Below are 22,797 nucleotides of genomic sequence, written 5' to 3' on the forward strand. Positions count from 1 at the left end.
AGTTCAAGCTCTACTTGATCATGGAGCCCTTCTAGACTATCCCGCATCCCCTCTGGGAATCTCAATAATGTTAATGCTGTATAGGCTTCGTCACTCATCCAACTTTTGGTCCTGTCTGTCTTAAAATGCACTTTTTCCCTTTCTCTCTTGCGTGACAGTATAGCTGATAGAGCTATAGTCGAGCACTTCCCATATATAGTTTACAAGCCTTCTATGGACTATCGTTTAATCCTCAAAACAAGCTAGGCAGCTGCTTTTTTAATGCCCATTTTACAGATGAGGAAGCAGAGGCTGCAAGATGTGAAGTGTCTGACTCAAGATCACATAGTTAGGGAGTGACAGACCCAGGACTCCAAGAACAGATACTTGTCTGCTCTTAACTTCAAATTAAACTAGAAGCTCCAAGAGGTTCCTTAGACCTCTTGCTGTCCTCATGGCCTGGCTGAGTGCCTCTTGGTAGAGGGGGTGCCTGCTGGGTGAGGGACGGGCCAGGGGCATTTTGAGAAGGGATTCCTTTCTAGCTGATGCCAAGTAGGGGGCTGGTTAGAGAAAGCACAGAAGTGTGTGTTCATTCTACGAATGGATCCGCTCTGGCCAGAGGCTAGATTCTGGGTGAGCCTCCCTACCCTTACGCCCCAGCTCGAATTTCTGCCCTGATCACCCAAGGCTGGGTCCCCTTGCTCTTCTGAAGGCTGACCTTGCAAGTCATGCCTTATCAGAAGGGTCTGATTTTGACCTAGTGATGGTATCTCCAGAGATCTTAGTTTTTCTAGTTTCTACACGTTCCCAGGCTCCTCCTGAGAACAAGAATCCAGTCCAAAATCCAACATCTGTCACTTACAGCTGTGTGACTTTGGGCATGTCCCTTCTGAACCTCCAGGTCCTACTTGGATGGCAAGAACCACTGTGCCTGGTCTCACCCTTCCCTACCAAGCTATATGGGCTTGTGCACATGTTTCATAAGCTCTAGGGCTTTAATACCACTTCCTGAGGTCCTGTCATGCACTGGGCATCCTCCTGCCATTTCATTGATATTAACTCACCCTCACAGCCATCCAGTGAGGTCTATACTGTTACGTTTGTGTTTTGTGCATCTAATTCAAATCATATTTTTAAATATATAGTAACTGAAACAATTCAAAACTTGAAAGCTCTAAAATATATGCCCTGAAAAGTCTCCCTCCCTCCTCTGTTCCTCAGCCAGCCACCCATTTTCCTTCCTGGAGGTAACCCAAACGGCCCATTTTCTGTTTATCCTTCTGGAGATGCTTTTGGGTGCACACAAGCAAACCGCCTAAACATTGTGGCTCCCCTCTCCCGCCTCCTTGAATGGTGGCACACTGTCCACGCACTCTGCACCTTGCCTTTTTCACCGCAAGACGTACCCCATCTTTATCATTCTTAGCAGGAGGACCCTGCCATTTGCAGATGTTATGCGGCCTGGCCGGGGCATGTGGCTCTCCCGGGATGCAGAGCCTGCGAGGCTGACTCCGGGAGCAGGTCTCATCCGCTGGCCGGGCCTCCAGGAGAGGTCTATTCGGCGCCTCTCCTCAATGGGCCCTGGGCAGCTCTGCTTGCCACACCTCCCCAGAGCTGGGAAAGAACCAGCCAATGGCCCAGCCTGGCAGAAGATTCGAGGCCCTGGAGAAAAAGTGTTTTGTTCTCCACCCCTTCGAGACTGGCAGAAGTTGGCCTGCCAGGCCACGCTGCCTTTCTCTTTCCTCTCTCTAAGAGCGAGGATGTTTTCTCCTCCTGCCAAGGCCTGATGGCCGCCCGGAGGGTCTGGTGGTGGCCCCTCTAAGGGCCCGGCTCCCACGCCTCACTCCCTTGGATGCCCTTGCTGGCGGTGGGCAGCTGCGGCGGGCCCTGCCAAGGCCGCGGGACCCCGCCTCCCTGAGAATGTGCATCTGCTCCCGTGTCTGGAGCTAATTGCCGTGCTGGGAAGGAACTCTCCGTGCTCGTGCTCCGTGCCAGCCGGCCTTCTGGGACCGTGTGGGGGCAGGGGGACAGGGAGAGCTGGCCAGCGTGGGCTGATGAGGAAATGTCACCGGTGCTTAAGTGCGTATTTACGCTTTTCTCTGCAGAGTTCCATTTGCAGCCTCCCTGTTGCCTGGTGTCCTCCAGGCTCTCTGATCCTCAAAAACAATTCAGTCTGAAAGGTCCCCTGGGAGGCTGCGAGCAGTTTCCGGTGCCCCCTGGGTGCCCGCTCCCTGTCCGAGCTTGCTGGCGGAGGGAGTGAGGGAGGCCTGGCTGGAGGCAGTGCTGGGAGCCTGGGAGCTGCTCACTGCAGCTGGCTCTGACAACTTCTCTTCCCAGGAGAGCCAGTGTCCCAAGTCAGGATCCACTCTTTTTGCCCTCAGGGCCTAGGCTACCAGGCAAAAGGCCCAGCAGCTGTGCCCCTGAGCAAATAGCAGTGAGAGATTTCTCTGTGCCTCATCCTCCCTACTGTGAGATGGGCACAATGAGAAGATTTGATGAAGGGAGGAGCTCTGATGAAGCAGGAAGAGGGGCTACAGCTGGAGTCTCTACTGGGAGAAGTTTGGTTGGAACAGCAGAAATAGAAGGCCTGCTGGGGGCTGGGGAGCGGAGAGGGTGTTGTGTTGGCTGGGGCCCACCCTCCCTCCTGGGGGGACATGGGTCCCTAACCTGGCATGGCTGAGACATGACCCAGGGTATCTGTAGCAACGGGTCAGCCATTTGGGGGATGGCGTAGGGGCATAGGGCAGGCCGCCCCAAGATGGGCCACTTTGGCATAAAGATTATTTTGAGTTAAAAAGCAGTTGAAATCTGGTAGATTCCAGAAAAGCTCTTTCCCTCCCCCTCATTGCCTAAAAAGAATGTAGATAGAGGAGCTGCTTCAGGAAGAGTGCTATCAGCACAGATACCTACGTTATAATATGAACTGGGTACCGCAGACAGGGAGGCCCTTTGATCCAAGTCCTTTGTGTCCCGCTGTTTCTGAGCAGCTGCCGCCAGCAAACATTTGTTTACAACACGTTTACTCTTTCTCCTCTTCCTACGAATTGCATCTGTTCCCTTTGAAGCCTGGACCCCCGCCCTCTTCTCAGTTCAGAATGACCACGTGTATACCTCCTTTTGCCCAACCATCTTTGGAATGTCTGTGGCTGCTTGGATTCTCCGAGAATGTATGGAACTAAATTCGACTTTCTCCTTGTTACCTGTCCATGTCAATTTGACTCTTAGTCTAGGTAGAAGGACCTTGAAGGGGACAGGAAATTCTTGCTCCCCAGCAGTGTCCTAGAGAGAGGCATGAAGTATGCAGAGTGTAGGGCCTGCACCCCAAGAACTGAGCAGCGTGGTAGGGTCAGAGCCCACTTGAGGGGGGCCCATTGGTGGCAGGCTTGTGGAGGTGGCACAGGCTTGGAGATTCAATGGCAGCCTCAGGAACATTGTTGGGAGGCTTGGAGTGAGCAAGAAAGGGGCTGATGGTTCTCCCCAGGGAGTCCAGGACAGCAGGGGTGTGACAGTTTTCTGAGAGGTGTGGAGGAAGCCACCCCGAGGACTCACAAGTCAGGTGCCAGGAGCAAACTCTGTAGGAGAGGGCCTTGGGAGAGCCCCTCCTCCTCATTCCAGGGAGGTCCCGCAACAAGGGGGCATCCATTTGCTACTTCAGGGAGGAGATGAGTTTAGAGCTCTGCTGGTACCTCTGGCTTTGAGAGGCATTGAAGCTGCCACTGGAGGCCCTTATAGAGAGAGGCAGGGAGTGTGGGGTCTGCCATCTGTCCTGTCTCTGAGAGCTGCTGCGGTCTTGGCTAGAACCTGTCATGCGGCCCTTACTGCACTTTGTCCTACTTCCCCCACTGGGCTTCGAGCTCCTTCTGGTCACCTCTGACATTCAGCATCAGGCCTGGCAGATCCTAAATGCTCAGTATGGAGACAGGGAATTTCACAAAGCATCTATAACTTTCCAGGGCCACTTCACAAGCGTGAATAAGTGTCTGGATCAACACTGTGGCTTGTAGTTCAAGGGACCTGGCTGGTTTTCTGTGTGCCTCCCTGCCTAAGTTGCTTCCCTCCTACCTGGTAAAAGAACTTTGGTAGCGTAATTAGGTTCTTTCTATATATATATATATATATATTTTTTTAGGATTTTATTTTTAAGTAACCTCTACACCCAACATGGGAGTCAAACTCAGGAACCTGAGATCAAGAGTCACAAGCTCTTCCTACTGAGTTACCCAGGCTCCTCTGTAGCATGATAATGAAGCCAGGTCAAGTCAGGGGAGGTGACAGAAAGGTCTGCCTGCTCTGCTGACCCTCACCTTGATGAATCTGAGAGGCCTGAGGCTCCTGGAGCCCCCATTCCACCTCCCTCCTAGGATGGAAGCAGAAACAAGATCCCACGTGTCTGGACCACACAGGGCAGCTGCCAGGATGAAGCCAAGCTTTCAGGAAGTGTGGAGAGGACACACAGGGGACAGGAGGGTTACCAGAGAGAAAAGGAGGTGTCTTGGTCTCTTGCCAAGCCTTGCCTTCACAGGAAAAGTAATGTTTTATACCATCCTCTGAAATTCAGGATTGACCAATAAGATTTTTTTTCCAGGTAAGGGGCAGTATCTGTATAACTGGAGGGTACAGTTACACCCAAGCAGATGCTTGAGAGTGCAACTGTGTAAGAAAACTAGAGAAGTGGACAATCTAATTCCTGGCATAGGTGTGGGGACTTGGGGTCAAGGTCTGAGGTCCCCGTGATCCAAGGAAGGAACTAGGACATCGAGAGAAGCGGCTGGTAGACCAGTCATCTTTGGAAGGGAGGCAGGTTCAAGGATCAGCAAGAACTTGAGAACATCGTGCTTCTGTAACGTTTATTGAACACCTACTATATGCCAAGCACTGTGATCACAAAAGATGGAAAAGATCACCATTTCCTCCTTTCCAAGGAAATAACCGTCTTGTGGATAAAGAAAGGATATGGGAACAACCCAACTTTAGCTCCATCTGGTACCTGGCCCGGTGGAGGTCACAACTACTTCCTTTAACATCGACCTTTGGAGAAGCAAGTCAAGGGAGAACATGCCCCAGATTGCTCCAGGCCTCCTTCCTGTGTGCAGACCTGTCTCATGGGGCTGCTCACTGAGAAGGACCTGCCCTTGGCTTAAAGTTCTGTTTTCTGCAGGCAGCCCCGTGGCTCGGCGGTTTAGCGCCACCTTCAGCCCAGGGCGTGATCCTGGAGGCTCAGGATCTAGTCCCACATCAGGCTCCTTGCATGGAGCCTGCTTCTCCCTCTGCCTGTGTCTCTGCCCCTCTCTCTCTGTGCCTCTCATGGATAAATAAATAAAATCTTAAAAAAAAAAAAAAAGCTCTGCCGTCATCTTGAAATTCTTTATAATTTTTGAACAAAGTATTTTCATTGCCTGGTATTTTCATTTTGCACTGAGCCCCACACATTATTTGCTGGTTCTGGTCGTTCCATTACAAAAATGGCAGAGCCAGGCTCGATCCCCATTTGGAGGACTCGGAACGCGGTGGCCTGCTTGCGTCCTAATGTTGCCTTACGGCTCATAGGCACCCAGAACCTCTTAGTTCGGTCCTGTCCCTTCTTCTGCTTCAGGTACTTGGGGGAGTTGGCCAGATGAGGGGGGTCATCTTCACAGAGCCTGGCAGGTGGAGGCACACAGTTTCTGCCTCGCTCCTGCATGCGCCTCCAGGGAGGCACCCCCATTTTCACTGGTGGGTTTGCCACCTTAAAACTGACATTTTCACAACTGTGTGTTTGGATCAACTAGCTCCCAGGAGCTTTATTTCCAACTGCCTGGATGCCTCCGGGGACATTTCAACTTTACATTCCCAAACACACAGATCACCGGAAGAATGACTTCCCCTCACCGCCCCCCACCCCCACCCCCAGACAGTGGCAGAGAGGGAGGGCTACCCTCCCTTCGAATGCAACTGGGCCTTTACTGAGTGATGGTTTCAAAGCCTCGGCTGGTCTTTGTGTGTGTAGCTGAGAGCTGCCTGAAAGAAGTCTGGGCTCACTGGGACCCTTTCTTGCTCCTGGCAGGACCAAGGGGTGGGGGCAGGGTGGCCGTAAAATACTCCACTCATTATCAGAGGGGGCAGCCCAGTTGATTAAAGGGTCCTTAGGAACACTGTCCTGTCCTCCATAAGGAGTAGGTGGTACTATCACTGAGGACGAAAGTTTGCCCTTTAGGAATGTGGGGGTATCTGAGATAGCAATGATGGGCTGGATTATTGGGGAAACAAAGAGGCTTTTCTGTGACTCACCTTGATGGTGAGACTTTGAGGGGTCTAGACTCTGTGCCAAAGCTCCTTTGGCCAAAAGTCACCATATTGTCTGGTAAGAGCCCTCAGGGCATCAATCAACATTCTAGATTGTAGAAAGACAAATAGAGTCTAGAATCTAATTTCAAGAAAGACAAGTAGGCTAGGCCCATGGTTGTGCTCCGGAAGGAGTGGATTCTGAGCCCAAGACTCACATACCAGGGAGTTACTCTGCTGAGGTTAGTAGATACTTGGTATGCAAGCTAGGAGCAGGGACAACCTCAGGGGCCCATGGGAAGGTTTGATGTCTTAGGATCAAGAGGTTGGCAGTGCTAGGTGAGGGGCTCAGGGGCTTCAGGCCCTGCTGAGAACTAAAGGGTAAAAGAAGATTCAGTACAAACTACTGCTGGAGAGGAAAAAAAACCCTTTTCTTCTATCCTCTTAAGGATAGAAGATCTGAACCTGGAGGCTTGTGACTTAAACTGACAAAAAACTGGTTAACAAATGAAAAGAGTTTGTACACACTGGAGTGTTTAATGATGAGTAACTCAAAAGGGAGGGTTAGAATTAGGGGCTCATATATTTAACTTAGTAGGGAAAAGGAAAGGTGGAACAAGAAGTTTCTTTAGGAGAACAAAGTGGACATAAGAATGTTTGTGATAATGTTTGTCTATAAATGTATGAGTGGTGTTTCTGTTGTCTTTGGGGCCCTAAAACTCCTCCAGAGAGGGGATTTCTGGTAATTTACTCCTTCCTGGGAGTAGACCTGCCCCAAAGAAGAAATTTATGGCAATCCTCATTTCTTTGAAGTTTCTGCTTTTAGTCAGATATCCATTTGTTGAATCTCAAATGTCTTCAGTTTAAAATATTCTTGGGGGGAATCCCTGGGTGGCTCAGGGGTTTAATGCCTGCCTCTTTGGCCCAGGGCATGATCCTGGAGTCCCGGGATCGAGTCCCACATCGGGCTCCCTGCATGGAGCCTGCTTCTCCCTCTGCCTGTGTCTCTGCCTCTCTCTCTCTCTGTGTCTCTCATGAATAAATAAATAAAATCTTTAAAAAAATAAAAAATATTCTTGGGGCACCTGGCTGGCTCCGTCAGTGAAACGTTCAACTTTTTTTTTTTTTTTAATTTATTATTTATTTATTTATTTATTTATTTATGAGAGACAGAGACAGAGAGAGAGAGAGAGAGAGGCAGAGACACAGGCAGAGGGAGAAGCAGGCTCCATGCAGAGAGCCTGACGTGATCCCAGGTCTCCAGGATCACACCCTGGGCTGAAGGTGGCGCTAAACCGCTGAGCCACCCGGGCTGCCCTGAACTTGCAACTCTTAATCTCTGAGTCATGAGTTCAAACCATGTTGGGTGTAGTTTACTTAATAAATTAAAATTCAAATTAGAAAAAATTCTTTGCATCAACTCTGGGGTTCTACATGGCTTCTCACACCACACAACTTGGCATTTGCTCCATAATATTTTTGAATGAATGAATGAACACAGGAAGGGTTAGGTAGGAAGGCTATTGCCTGATGGCCAAGTGTGTGGCACAGGAATTGGGACAGGAAAGAAAGTCCAAATTCCCCTTTCTGGTGAGGAGTTTGCCCCAGACAGCCAAACTGGGCTCCCACCAGGCTCAGTGGCATATGTGAAATTTGTCAAAGGCTGGGCCGATCAGCTTGCTCCCCTGGTAGTTATGTGGAGGTTCATCTCACATCTCCTGGGACTCAGGAGGCTTTGAGGCCAGAGCCACAGAGCAGTAGGTTTGGGGCAAGAAGTCAGACATTTTAAGTCTGCTATTTCAGCTCATGGAGAAGGTTAAGTTTTTCTTGGGACAAATGGCAGAAAGAGGAGGGTCTGCCAAGCAGGGCTGCTGGCTCAAAAGGTGGGGAGCTTACTGCTACTTTCTTGTAGTAAGACAAGGAAGACAACCAGTTCCCAAACAGGTCCGTGATCTGTGCTTAGACAAGTCTACTAGATCCTTTTATTAAGAATTTTATTTATTTATTTGATACACACACACACACACACACACACACGAGCGGGGGGCGGGTAGAGGGAGAAGCAGGGAGCCTGATACAGGATTTGTGGGATCATGACCTGAGCTGAAGGTAGAAGCTTAATTGAGCCACCCCCCAGATGCCCCAAGGCTACCAGAGCTTTAAAGAGAGGCCCTTCCAGCTGGGGGATGAGATGAGGGGAGACTGGGTATTGGGGTGATGTCAGAGTGTTGAGTGGTTAGCCAGTGATGAACCCTCCTGGACCTGCAGTTTGCTGGCCACCCCTCAATCCTGCCCTCCTGGGGCTCTGCCTCCAGCCCTCCTTGGGTTTGATATTGTTCAAAAGAAAGCCACAGGCCTAATATGGAGTCTCTTAGGTTAAGGCCCCACATCAGAAAACCAACACTTAATACCTAACTTAAGTGCACTTTCAACCCTCCAAGGAATGTAACCTTTAACCAACCAGCCAACATGGCATTTCCCAGTCAGCTCTAGGAAATTTACTAATAGACCCTTTACAAGGAGGAAAATCTTGCCTAAGACAATGTATTCCTTGCTAATAATTTCCTTGTTTCCTGTTCCCTCTGTGCTTTTAAAAAAAATCTTACCTTTTCTATAGCTTGACAGAGCTCCTTTCTGCTTGCTAGAGGTGATGCTGCCCAATTCACGAATTATTTAATAAAGCCCATTAGATCTTCAAGTTTACTGGGGTTAATTTTGTTTTTCTAACAATTTCCAGGGAAGAACTTGATGTTCTTCCGGAAATGGCCTCAATCCGGTCTCATTCATGAGATGGGTTGTCCAGATGTCCAGCTGGCCTGCATAGAAAGGCTTTGAGCAGGGCCCCATACAAATAGATCTTTCTAAGGCATTTCTTCCACATCCTTTCGACTCTGCAGACCAAAACCCAACCCAGATGTAGACAAGTTCCCTAGCAGGTGAAGACCCCTAGGACTTCTCTGGACTCAGGAATCAATTCTCCCTCATGTCACTGACCTCCTGGAAAGGAGGAAAGGAGACGAGCTTTACAGGAAGAAAATAAATGTGCCTGAGTAGCTGCTTGGTAAAGATCACCAGGTAAGATGCAAAGCTGGAGCTTGAATCCAGGTGCCCAGTCTGATTCTTTCCGCCTGACACCCGGCTGCCCGTCTCAGGAGCAGACGATCCCGGTGAGGACACATCTCAGGCTCCCCTATGTATAGATCTTGGCTGGTTCTGAGTGTCGGGGCTTCAGGTGTTCAGAAGAAGAGAAATTTGCCAGGGTGGAGGGAGTCGCCAGAGAAACCCATGAGGACAGCGGTCCATTGAAGCCGCAGCCAAAGTATGGAAAATCACATAAAGGAACCTCAGAATCTGGCCAATGCCTTCAGTTTCAGTGAGAAAACACTTTAACGTTTTTTCAACTGAAAGCATATTTATTCGCCAGCCCTGGCCCCTGGCCCTTGGTCTCTGGCTTGGAAACAAAAGGGGGTTGTTTGGTCCTGGGCCGGGATGTTTGCTCACAGATCATGATGTGTGTTCAGAGCATCTGGTTTGGGAAAGAGGGTGTGCTCTTGGAGGGTGTGAGGGTGGGCCCACCGCTTGGCTCTGCTCAAGCCCAAGTGATGTCACCAATGCTGGAAAGCAGAGGAGGAGGGAGCCAGCCGAAGCACCCCTTGACTCCGTGTACTCGGATGGCATTGGGCATTGCTGACAGGTAATCACAAACCAGCAGCCTGGAGGTGATGTAGACTTTTGAGGTCACCTGTCCTCACTGTCTTGCTCTGCACTGTCTTTCTGACACAGGCTCTTTGCCTCAGTCTCTTCCAGCACAGGGAGCCCACCACCAAGAAGGGGAGTCCATCTTCTATTGAATACATAGCTGCCATCCCTGGGGAGCACTTCCCTCTCTCTCTCTTACAAAACAATATTTTTATTTGAGTATAGTTGACACTCAATGTTACATTAGTTTCAGGTGTACAACACGGTGAGTCTGCTTCTTCACTACACTATGCTGTGTTCGCCCCAAGGACAGTCCCCATCTGTGTCACCACAAAACATCATTACAATATCATTCACCGTATTCCCTATTCTGTCCTTGTTGTTCCTGCGACTTACACATCTCTCTCGTATATGATCTGCTTTGCTGTCACCTCCATGCCCTGGATCTGGTTCTTTCCAAAGGGGATAGTCTTGTCATTCATTCCATAAATATTTTAGGGGTGCTTCATTTCCTATTGCTGGGCACTGTGCCCAGGCCTGGAGATAAGAAGCCTCCCCAGTGTGAATGAGATACATGAGTGACAGGCAATTTGTTTTGATAAAAGTCACTGCCATCCACTTGGTTGCTCAGGCCAGAACCCGGGTATCATCCTTGACTGCTCTCTTGCCTAACCCCACACATCTTCTCCAGCTGTCCTGTCAGCTCTACTTCCGAAATACTTCCAGGATTTATCCTTTCCAACTCCCCCTGTCACTCACCATCCCCTAGCTCCAAACACCCACTGTCCCTCCCCTGGACCACTGCCTTAGCCTCCTAGCTGGTCTCTGCGTCTCTCTCTTGCTTCTCTGTAACCCATTCTCCACAAAGCAGCCCAACCTTTAAAAATAAAGGCACTCTTCTTCCTAAAGTCCTTCAGTAGAATTTTCTTTAATGTAAGCTTTTCCTAAAATGCAACGTATATTCAACACACACACCTTGGTGCATTTTCGCATAGTGAACACACCTATGTAGCTAGCCACCAGGACGAGAAACAGAACATCTCCAGCCCCTAGGAGGCCCTCAGTCCCTAGCCCTCTGGCAAGAGTAACCACTCGTTCCAACTTCTAAGCCATTGGTTAGTTTTGTCTTTGGATATACATAATTACAGAACATGTACTCTTTTGTGTTTGGCTTCTTTTCCATAACATTCCACTTTCTGAGTGGTGAAGAGTGTGGATTTTAGTCTATGTGCAAAAGTAAATACATGAAATCTGTTGAAGGGGTATAGCCATGTTGGGACACAGTTCGGAGGATCTATTACAGCTGAGTATGTGCGTGCCTTGCCTTATGATTTAGCAATACCTAGATAAATATCTAACAGTTATGTGTGCCCATGTTCACCTAAAGACATGTACAAAGATGTTCATATCAGCCTCAAACTGGAAACCATTAGGAAAGCATTATTATTATTATTATTATAAGATTTTATTTATTTATTCATGAGAGACACGCACAGAGAGAGAGAGAGAGAGAGAGAGAGGCAGAGACACAGGCAGAGGGAGAAGCAGGCTCCATGCAGGGAGTCTGACGTGGGACTCCCATCCCGGGTCTCCAGGATCACGCCCTGGGCTGAAGGCAGCGCTAAACCGCTGGGCCACCCGGGCTGCCTGGAAAGCATTATTATTGCTCCATTTTACAGATGAGAAAAACAGAGGCTCAGAGAGATTGAAGAATGTCTAAGCCCATTCTTGCTGCTATAACAAAGTACCAGAGACTGGATAGTTTATAAACAATGGATATTTACTGCACACAGTTCTTGAGGCTGGGAAGTCCAAGATTGAGACACCAGCAGATTTGGTGTCTAGCAGAGGCCTGCTTTCAGATTCGTGGGTGATCCCTTCTCCATGAGCCTGTAATGTGCTGGAAGGGGCAAAAGAGCTCTCTGGCCTCTTTTATGAGAGAACTAATCCCATTCATGAGGATCCACTCTCCTGACTGAGGCGCCTCCCAAAGCCCCACCTCCTATCACCATCATGCTGGGCATTAGGTTTCAACATACAAATTTGAAAGCAGAGGACTTGCCCAAGATCATCCACTTGGCATAAGGCCAAACCAGGATTCAAATGCAGGTTGACAAGGCCCTGCCAGGGCTCTGGTCTGACTCTGGGTTCCATCCACTCCCTTCACCCTTTGTCGGTGCTGATATGTTGGCCCTTGTGCTCTTGGCTGATCAGCTAGGCTTGTGCCTTTCTCAAAAATATTTAAATTTTAGAATACTTTCATATTTATAAAAAAAAATTTGCAAAGACAGTTGGGGAGTCCCTATCAATTCTTTACCCAGTTTCCCCCATCGTCAACACCTTACCTTATCATGGCACATTTGTCATAACTAAGCCACCAACATTGGCCCATTATCAAGAACTAGCCTCCATATTTTATTTGGGTTTCACATTAACTTTTCCATTAATGTCCTTTTATTGCAGGATGGCATCCAGAATGCCACAGACACTTATCATCATGTCTTTTTGTTTCCTTTGGCCTGGGACAATTTCTCACACTTGCCTTGATAGTTTTGTGGAGGATTGGCCTAGGGTTTGCTTGTTTTTTTTAAGATTTTTTTTTTTTTTTTTATTGTTTGAGAGAGTGAGAGTGAGAGAGCACAAGCAGAGGGAGTGGCAGAGGGAGAGGGAGAAACAGGCTCCCCGCTGAGCAGGGAGCCTGATGCAGGGCTCCATCCCAGAACCCTGGGATCATGACCTGAGCCAAAGGCAGACGCTTAACCAACTGAGCCACCCAGGCACCCCTAGGGTTCTGTAGAATGCCCTTGCAACTTGGGTTTGTCTGCTGTTTTTCTAATGGTTGGACTGGGGTTATGGGCTCTTGGGACGAAGACTAGAGAGGCAAAGTACACTTCTTATCATATCATTTTGGGCAATGCTATCCAGAGGGACTTATCACTGATTCTGTTCATCTTGACCACCTGGGAAAAGACATTTTCTGAAACATCATTCCACTGAAAAGCTACTTCTGTTTCCATCCATCCCTTGCTTTACTTTTTGGAAACAATTCACCGAGCATAGTCCAGGCTCAAAGTGTGGGGAGGGCCAGTAAGCTCTTCTTGCTGGAGGAGGGAGTAGCTACATAAATTATCTGCATTTCTTCTGGATTCAATCATTCATTCATCTGTACTGCTATGGACTCGTGGATATTTATTTTACATTTTGGGTTCTATTCCAATAACACATTATTTATTTTATTGCTTACCTTTCCCATTCTGGTGAGTGGGAACTCTTTTATTTTATTTATTAAATTTAAAAAAGATTATTCATTCATTCATTCATTCATTCATTCGAGAGAGAGAGGCAGAGACACAGGCAGAGGGAGAAGCAGGCTCCCTGCAGGGAGCCCTATGCTGGACTCAATCCCAGGACCCTGGGATGATGACCTGAGCCAAAGGCAGATGCTCAACCACTGAGCCACCCAGGTGCCCCTGGGAACTCTTTTAGCTTAGTTTTTTTTATGTTTCACATGCCTTCATCCTTTTGTTCTTTAAAACATTTTCTGGATGCCCCAGGCTCATTTTGTGTTCTCCTTGCCCTAACCCTAGAATTGGCCATTTCTCTAAGGAACCCCGATTTCTTTCATTGGAAACATGTAATACAGACCAAGGTCTGAGCCCTGCGCTGTTGCTGCTTCTAGTCCTTGTCAGCAGACGGAGCCAGGAAATATGCGCATGCATTCTAATCTATGGGTGCCTATACTCATATCTATAATTATTTCTGTACGTGTCATCCATTTCTAAATGAAGTTAAGCAGGAATGCACAGTGATGTCTGTGATAAACCCAGCACCGTCTGCTTTGTTCCAGCCTCCCTCCTTTGCCGCCCTAGAACTTCCCTATCCAGCAGTGAGAATCCCTACTACTCCCATTCACCAGCCACTTCCTTGTCTCAGCCCAGGAGATGGGCACAAGCAACGTCAGAATTGTTAACCCATATCCCTGTGAGGAACAACTGGACTGCCCCAGGGAGTCAGTGGTTATGTACAGTTCCTTTTCTCTTTAGCCCTATGGTTTCTAGTTAAAACGCTATTTCCCAAAGTTATTTAGGTCAATTCCTCTGCACACCCATCCCCGCCCCCACCCCCTGCAACTACTTACAGTAAATTTTTGTCATACATTTGCAATACATTTAGATTCTTCTACCACAGTCTGAAGTCTTCCAACATTCTGGGTGATTTTTTTGAATGTGTGTATGTTAAAGCTCAATCTTTAGGCTGTTAAGTTCCATGCATTTGGCAGTTGCTTAGCATTCTGTATTTACCATCCCAGGATCCTACAGGATGGTCCCATCACCTAAAATCACCCCATGTCTCCCCTCTGCAGTCAACCTCTTCCCATTCCTCGAGCCCTTGTGGTCAACCACTCATCTGGTTTTCTGGCCCAGAATGTCACGTGAATATAATCATACAACATGTAGGTGTTTTGATCTGTGTTCTCTAACCTAGCAAGGTTCATTTAAGGTTTATCCATGTTGTTGTGTGTCAATAGCTCAGTTCTTTTATCACAGAACAGTATCCCATTGTATGAGGGTTTCATAGTCTATTGGTTCACCTATGAAAAGATGACGTGGTGGCTTCCAGTTTTTGATGACGAGGAACAAAGCTGTGGTACACATTTGTTTTAAGGAAACAGATTTTTGTGTTAACCTAAGTTTTGATTTGCTTAGTAAATTACCTAGGAGTGTGATTACTTTGGGGTCATATGGTAAGTCTACGTTTAACTTTATAAGAAACTGCCAGACTGTTCCAAAGTCGCTATACCGTTGTGCATTCCTCACGAGCAATGAATGAGCGTTCCGGTCGCTCTGCATTGCTGTCAGCATTGGTGTGGTCGAGTTTTCTGGATTTTAGCCATCCCAATAGGTAGGCTGTGATATTTAATAGTTGTTAGCAATTTGTAAAAAATATTTATTTATGTATTCATGAGAGATACACAGAAAGAAGCAGAGACATAGGCAGAGGGAGAAGCAGGCTCCTCATAGGGACTTGATCCCAGAGCCCAGGATCATGTCCTGACCCAAAGGCAGATTGCTCAACCACTGAGCCACCCAGGTGCCCAGTTATTAGCACTTTTATTTCCTTAATGGAAAATTATATTGAGCATCTCTTCATATGCTTATTTGCCAGGCATAGGTCTTTTTTTTTCCCATTTAGATCTTTTGTCCATTTAAAAAAGTGGGTTGTGTGTGTTTTTATTTTTGAGTTTTAAGATTTATTTATTCTGTATACATGTTATTTATTAGATATGTGATTAGTAAATATTTTCTATCGGTTTGTGACTTGTCTGTTCATTCTCTTAGTGATTTCTTTCACAGAGCACACCCTCTATTTTTGATAAAGTCCAATTTATATTGATCTTTCTCTTGAGGATCCTGCTTTTGGTATTGTATGTAAAACTGATCCCAAACCAAAGATCATGCAGATTTTCTTCTGTTTATTCTAGAAGTTTTATATTTTTGTGTTTTACAGTTAGACCTATGATCCATTTTGAGTTAAATTTTGTACAAGGTGTGAAGTTTGTTTTTGACTTTATTTTTGGCATAGGGACATCCAGTTATTCTAGCATTATCTGTTGCAAAGACTCCCTTTTCTTCACGTATATTGCACAGCCCCTTTGTTGAAACTTAGTGGATTTTGTTGGTGTTGCTCAGTTTCTGAGGTCTGGATTCTCTTTCTTTCTCAGAACTTTTGCCTCCTCAGATCCTTGTAAGGCTGGCTTCTTACTGCTCTGTCTCAGTGCGAGTATTACCTTTGAAGAGAAGACTTTGCTAGTCACCTACCTAAACTGGTCTCCCTTCTCTCCTCCGTGTTATGTCACGCGATCCTCTCCTGTTGTCTTTGTATCACTGGTTAGCACTGTAATACCTTCTTTTTCTTTCTTCTTTCTTTCTTTCTTTCTTTCTTTCTTTCTTTCTTTCTTTCTTCTTCTTTTTTTCTCTCTTTCTCTCTTTCTCTTTCTTTCCTTTTTTAAAAAGATTTTATTTATTTATTTGACACAGAGAGAGGGAGAGAGAGCCCAAGCAGGGGGAGCGGCAGGTAGAGGGAGAGAGAGAAGTAGACTCCCTGCTGAGCAGGGAACCCCATGTGGGACTCCATCCCAGGACTCTGGGATCATGACCTGAGCTGAAGGCAGACACTTAACCAACTGAGCCACTGAGGCACCCCTCTTTTTCTTTTTTTAAATTGAGGTATAATTGGGGAACCTGGTTGGTTCAGTCAGGAGAGCATGTGACTTTTTTTTTTAAGATTTTATTTATTTATTCATGAGAGATATATAGAGGGAGGCAGACACATAGGCAGAGGGAGGAGCAGGCTCCCTGCAGGGAGCCCGATGTGGGACTCGATTCCAGGACCCCAGGATCACACCCTGAGCCAAAGGCAGATGCTCAACCACTGAGCCACCCAGGCATCCCAGAGAGTGTGTGACTCTTGATCTCAGGGTCGTGAGTTCAAGCCCCACCTTGAGTGTAGAGATGACTTAAATAAACTTAAAAAAATAAACTGAAATGTACTTTACATGTAACATTATATTAATGATCTTTTTATCTTACCTATATAAGGTCCAAGTGGATAGCTCTTCCCTTCGTGCCAGGAATGGTGCTTGGCTCACTGTTAGTAGTAGTAGGATAAAATAATAATTTAATTCTCTCTCTTTTTTATTTTATTTTTTAAAGATTTTATTTATTTATTCATGAGAGACACAGAGAGGCAGAGACACAGGCAGAGGGAGAAGCAGGATCCCTATGGGGAGCCTGTTGCAGGACTGGATCCCAGGACCCCAGGATCACACCCTGAGCCAAAGGCAAATGCTCAACCACTAAGCCACCCAGGTGTCCCTAATTCACTCTCTTTTTAAATTCTATTTATTTGGGCAGCCCCGGTGGTGCAGTGGTTTAGCGCCGCCTGCAGCCCGGGGTTTGACTTGGGGACCCTGGATGGAGTCCCACATCGGGCTCCCTGCATGGAGTCTGCTTCTCCCTCTGCCTCTCTCTCTCTCTCTCTCTGTGTCTCTATGAATAAATAAATAAAATCTTTAATAAAAATAAAAATAAATTTTATTTATTTATTTAGTAAACTCTATCCCCCAACAAAGATCAAGAGTCACATGCTCTACTGACTAAGCCAGTCAGGCACCCTATTCTCTCTTTCTCTTCTAAATTAATTTGTTTTTTGTTGTAAAAAAGCACATATATGATTTATCATCTAAATCATCTTTAAGTATACAGTTTGGTGGGGTTAATTATGTTTGTGCTGTGGTGAAGTAGAATCTCCAGAACAATTTCATCTTGCAGAACTGAAACTCTGCATGCCTTAAAGAGAAGCTCTCCTTTTCCCCCATTCCCCCAGCGCCTGGCAACCATGAGTCCACTTTTTCTTCCCATAAATTTGACTCTTTTATTTTTTTTAAAGATTATATTTTAAAGTATCTGTGTTGGGGCCAGGTGGGAAGGGAAACTCCTCAAGATGGCCGATACCCCAAAATGGCTGAAGTTCCTGTCACTACCTCCACTTGGGACACCAATGGACCAATGACCTGCTGACAGCTTGACGCAGACCCTTAGACCTCTCCTTTGAACTTCCCCAACCGAACCCAATGCCCTTCAAACCCCAGAGGAGGAAGTCACCTTTGACTGGCCGAACTGCAATCCTTCCTTTGCATATGAGCCAACCAATAGGAAACCATTCTGCCTTACAACGTTATGTAAACCCCCTGCCACCTTGTCTTGGCGCGACTTCCCCGACTCACTCTTTCCCTCCGTGAGTCGTGGAACCTCGCCCGAGGGTGCCTGCAATAAAATCTGTTCTTGGACCCTCACTTGCCTTGGCGGTCTCATTTCCATTTAGTTACTAAAAAACCTAACAATCTGCACATCCAACGTGGGTCTCGACCTACAACCCTGAGATGAAGAGTTGTGTGCTCCTCTATGAATTTGACTACTTTAGATATCTCATATGAGGGGAATCGTGGGATCAAACATTTTTTGTCATTTGTGACTCCGTTGTCTTTCGATTGTTGTTTGTACTTAGATACATATCTCTGTGTGAGGTAGTTTTGACCTAGGTATGCTTTTGGTGAGTACGGAGGCTATGGACAGACCTCCTGCTTTGTCAAGGCACGTTCTTTCACCTACAAACTTACACATCCTTTTCACTTGTTAAAACTATACTGTCTTAGCACGTTTGTGTAGCTCTTCACCTCTGGGCAGTTTGGACTGTTATCAATTTTTCAGAACCATAAATAGTAGTACCATGTGCATCTTTGTACATTACTTTTTTATTTGGATAATTTCCTTTCAGTGAATTCACCCAAAGCAGAATACCAAGTTTTGTAGGTCTTTTAGGTCTTGCTACAAGTTTTGTAGTTTTGTAGGTCTTGCTACAAAAAGTCAGACCGTGATTTAGACGCTTAATCAACTTGTAGTACCACCAAGTAGGTGTAAATGTATATTTTCCCATAACCCTATCAGCTTCGATTTTTGCCAATTTAATGAACTTAATTGTTAAGTTTCTGGAAGACAAAATATGTTCTCTGACAAACATATGTAGAGGCAATGATTAAAAAAGAAAAGTATACCTGGTTTCTTGTCATTTATATGAACAAAAATCTGAAGCTTTTAAGTGGACTACAAGAAAATCCCCTCCTTCTCTATCTTTCCTTCACCCAGTCAGCTCCTGGTCCCAAGGCCTAGGTCTTTTGTCTTTTTCCTCAGTGATTCTAGTCAGTGATTCTCTTATAAGTTTCACATTAGCCTCATCTGGGGAGCTTTTAAAAAAATACTCATACCTGGGCTCCACAGGGATTGAGATTTATTTGCTTTGGAATGCATCCTGGTCATCTGTATTTCCATAAAAATATTCCCAAGTGGCACCGATGTGTAGTGAGGGTTTCCAGCTAATGCTCACCGCAGTTACTGCTCAATAAATGCTTGTTGAGTGACTTCATGATTGAATGTGACCTAACTGAGTAACTGTACCTTTGTGCCAGGCAACTGGTGAGGATGAACAGGACCTTTTATTCTAGATGAGCAAGTGGCATTAGCCAGCAGGGACACAATGCTCCTACCCCTCTCCGTCATCTGAGACAGATTTCTGAAGAGTTGTATTCCTTTTTTATTGAGATGTAATTCACACAACATAAAATCCATCCTTTTAGAATGTGAAGTTCTGTGGTTTTTAGTAATACTCACAAAGTTATACAATCACTATCACTATTAAATTTCAGGATGGTTCCATCACCCTTAGAAGAAGTCTGGCTCCCATGAGCTATAACTTCTCATTCTGCCCTCACCCCAGCCCCTGGCAGCCACTCATCAACTTACTGTCTTTATAGATATGCCTAGAACATTTTTTTAAAAAAATATCTTATTTATTTACTCATGAGAGACACAGAGAGAGGGGCAGAGACATAGGCAGAGGGAGAAGCAGGCTCCCTGAAAGGAGCCTGATGCGGGACTCAATCCCTGGACCCTGGGATCACGCCCTGAGCCAAAGGCAGATGCAACTGCTGAGCCACCCCGATGTCCCTGCGTAGGACATTTCATATAAGTGGAACCATGGCCTTTTGTGTCTGGCTTCTTTCACTGAGCATCATGTTTTCAAGGTTCAGCAATGTTGCAGCAAATATTAGTACTTCATTTATTTTTATGGCTGAATAATAGTCCACTACATGGATATACTGCTTGGTTTATCCATCCATCAGCTAATGGACATTTGGGTGGTTCCCAGTTGGGAGCTATTCATGCTGTTATGAGCATTCATGTGTCAGGTTTTGTATAAACATATGCTTTCAGTTTTCTTGGGCATATATCTAGGAATAGAATTGTTGGGTCATATGATAACTCTCTGCTTAACCTTTTGAGGAACTGCCAAACTGGTTTTCAGTGTCTGCACCATTTTAAAATCCCATCGTAATGTGTGAAGGTTCCAATTTCTCTATATCCTAATACTTGTTATGATTTTTTTTTATTATAGTCACGCTAGTGGGTGTGTGACGTGGTAGCTCATGTGGTCTTGATTCTGATTTTCATTTTCCTGATGACTACTAATGTTAAGCATCTTTTTGTGGGCTTATTGGCTGTTTGTATATCTTCTTTGGAGAAATATCTATTCAAATTCTTTGCCCGTTTTAAAATTGGGTTGTCCTTTGCTGTTATGAGCTATTAATATTCTAATATTCTTGATGTTAGACCCTTATTGGACATGTGACCTGCAAATATTGCTTCTTATTTTGTGGATTGTCTTCTTGCCTTTTTGATAGTGTCCTTGGACATGTAAAAGTTTTAAATTTTGCAGTTCAATTAATCTATTCTTTCCTTTGGTTGTTAGTGTGTTTGGCGTCATGTCTAAGAAACCTTTGCCTAATCCAGAGTCATGATGATTTACATCTGCTCTCTTTCAAGAGGTTTAATAGTTTGAGTTCTTATATTTAGGTCTTTGATCTATTTGGAGTTAATTTTTATATAAAGTGTGACTTGGGAGTCCAACTTTATTCTTTTGTGGTTCTTCAGTCTTTCTTGCACAATTTGTTGAAAAAAATTGCTCTTTTCCAAATGACTTGTCTTGGCACTTTTGTTGAAAATCAGTTGACATAGATGTATGGATTTACTTTTGTATTCTTTTTTTTTTTTAAATTTTTATTTATTTATGATAGTCACAGAGAGAGAGAGAGAGAGAGGCGCAGAGACATAGAGGGAGAAGCAGGCTCCATGCACCGGGAGCCCGATGTGGGATTCGATCCTGGGTCTCCAGGATCGCGCCCTGGGCCAAAGGCAGGCGCCAAACCGCTGCGCCACCTAGGGATCCCTACTTTTGTATTCTTAATTCTATTCCATTGATTTATATATCTATCTTTATCCCAGTACCACACAGTCTTGATTACTGTGGCTCTGTAGTCTGTTTTGAAATTGGGAAGTTTAATTCTTCCAACTTTTTTTTCCCCTACAATATTGCTTTAGCTATTCCGGGTTCCATCCATTTCCTTATTAGTTCTAGGATCAGTTTGTGAATTTCTGCAAAAGGACAGCTAAAAATTTTATGGGGATCGTGTTGAACTTGTATATCAATTTGGGGAGAGATTGTCATCTTAACAAGAGAAGTCTTCCAACCGATGAACAAGGATGACTTTCCCTTTATTTAGGTCTTGAATTTCTTTCAGTGATGTTTTGTAGTGTTCAGTATATAAGTCTTGCACGTTAAATTTATGCCTAAGTATTTTATTCTTTTTATGATCTTATAAATTATTTTTAAAAACTTATAATTACTAAGAAATTATTTTCTTAAAAAAGAAATTTTTCTTACATTTTTGTATATTAAATTCTAGCGTAAGAAATACAAATGCTTTTTGTATATTAATCTTGCAACCTTACTGAACTTGTTTATTAGCTTTAATAGGTGTGTGTGTGTGTGTGTGTGTGTGTGTGTGTGTGTGTGTATTCTCTGGGGTTTTCTATATATAAGATCATGTCATTTGTGAATAAAGATTAAGATAGTGTTACTTCTTTCTTTCCAGCCTGGCTAGAACCTCCACAGCGGTGTTGAATAGAAGGGGTGAGGGCAGACATCCTTGTCTTATTTCTGATCATAGGGGAAACATTTAGCCTTTCATCGTTAAGTATGATATTAGTTGTGGGTTTTTCAAAGATACTCTATTAGGTGAGGAAGCTCCCTCTTATTCCAAGTTTGTTGATGAAGGGGTGATGGATTTTATCAAACGGTTTTTCTGTGGCTATTGGCTTGATCATCTGTGGGATTTTTTCCCTTTCGAACGGCTTTTTTTTTTTAAGATTTTATTTATTCATGAGAGACATACAGAGAGAGGCAGAGACATAGGCAGAAGGAGAAGCAGGTTCCCTGTGGGGAGCCTGATGCAGGATTCCATCCTAGGACCCCCCCCTTCCCCTCTTTCTGAACAGTTTTAAGAGCCTCCTGCCAGTAGTTAAGTCTGACTCCAGTCTTAACCTAGTACTCAAAATAGATGGGAGGGGAGGTGTCTCATTTGTTTTTGTTTTTTCTTTTTTGGCTAATCTGACTGCAATACTATTATTAAAATTATTCATTTGTAAATGGGTAATATTTCCTTATGATACAAAGGTCAATGTGACCAGCAAACCTCTCCCTATCCAGGCCCCCTGGTCTCCTTCCCCTTAGGCAACCACCATCCTCATTTCCTGGGAGACTGTGTATAGCTGCTTTCCCCGCTACACGGGCAGAGGTGAATAGTTTGCCCTGGAGACCGTATAGCCTGCTTATCCTAAGATATTTTTCTATCTGACCCTTTATTTTTTTTATTTTTATTTTTTTATTTATTTATGACAGTCACACAGATAGAGAGAGAGGCAGAGACACAGGCAGAGGGAGAAGCAGGCTCCATGCACCGGGAGCCCGACGTGGGACTCGATCCCGTGTCTCCAGGATCGCGCCCTGGGCCAAAGGCAGGCGCTAAACCGCTGCGCCACCCAGGGATCCCCTATCTGACCCTTTATAGAAAAAGTTTGCCAATTCCCTTTTTAGTTTATCATTTCAAAGATATGTTATGACATGCTAGGACATCTCTGTATGTATGTCATTTTACACAGTGAATTTGGACGGCAGGAATCCTGTGAGCGGGATTGCTAGGTCTTAGGGCCTCGGCATTGGTCACTTGGATAGGTGTCACCAAGTAGCTCTCTCTAGAAAGCGAACCAATTTATACTCCCCCCAACAATGGCATGCTCTGGCCTGCTCCCCACAGCCTCCCATTAACAAGTGCGCTAATAATTCGACAGTTGCCAACCTGATAGGTGAAACCCGGCCCTCGCTGTACTTGTAATTTGCGTTTTT

Source organism: Nyctereutes procyonoides, unplaced genomic scaffold (genome assembly GCF_905146905.1).
Source record: "Nyctereutes procyonoides isolate TBG_1078 unplaced genomic scaffold, NYPRO_anot_genome, whole genome shotgun sequence".
NCBI classification, from domain to species: Eukaryota; Metazoa; Chordata; class Mammalia; order Carnivora; family Canidae; genus Nyctereutes; species Nyctereutes procyonoides.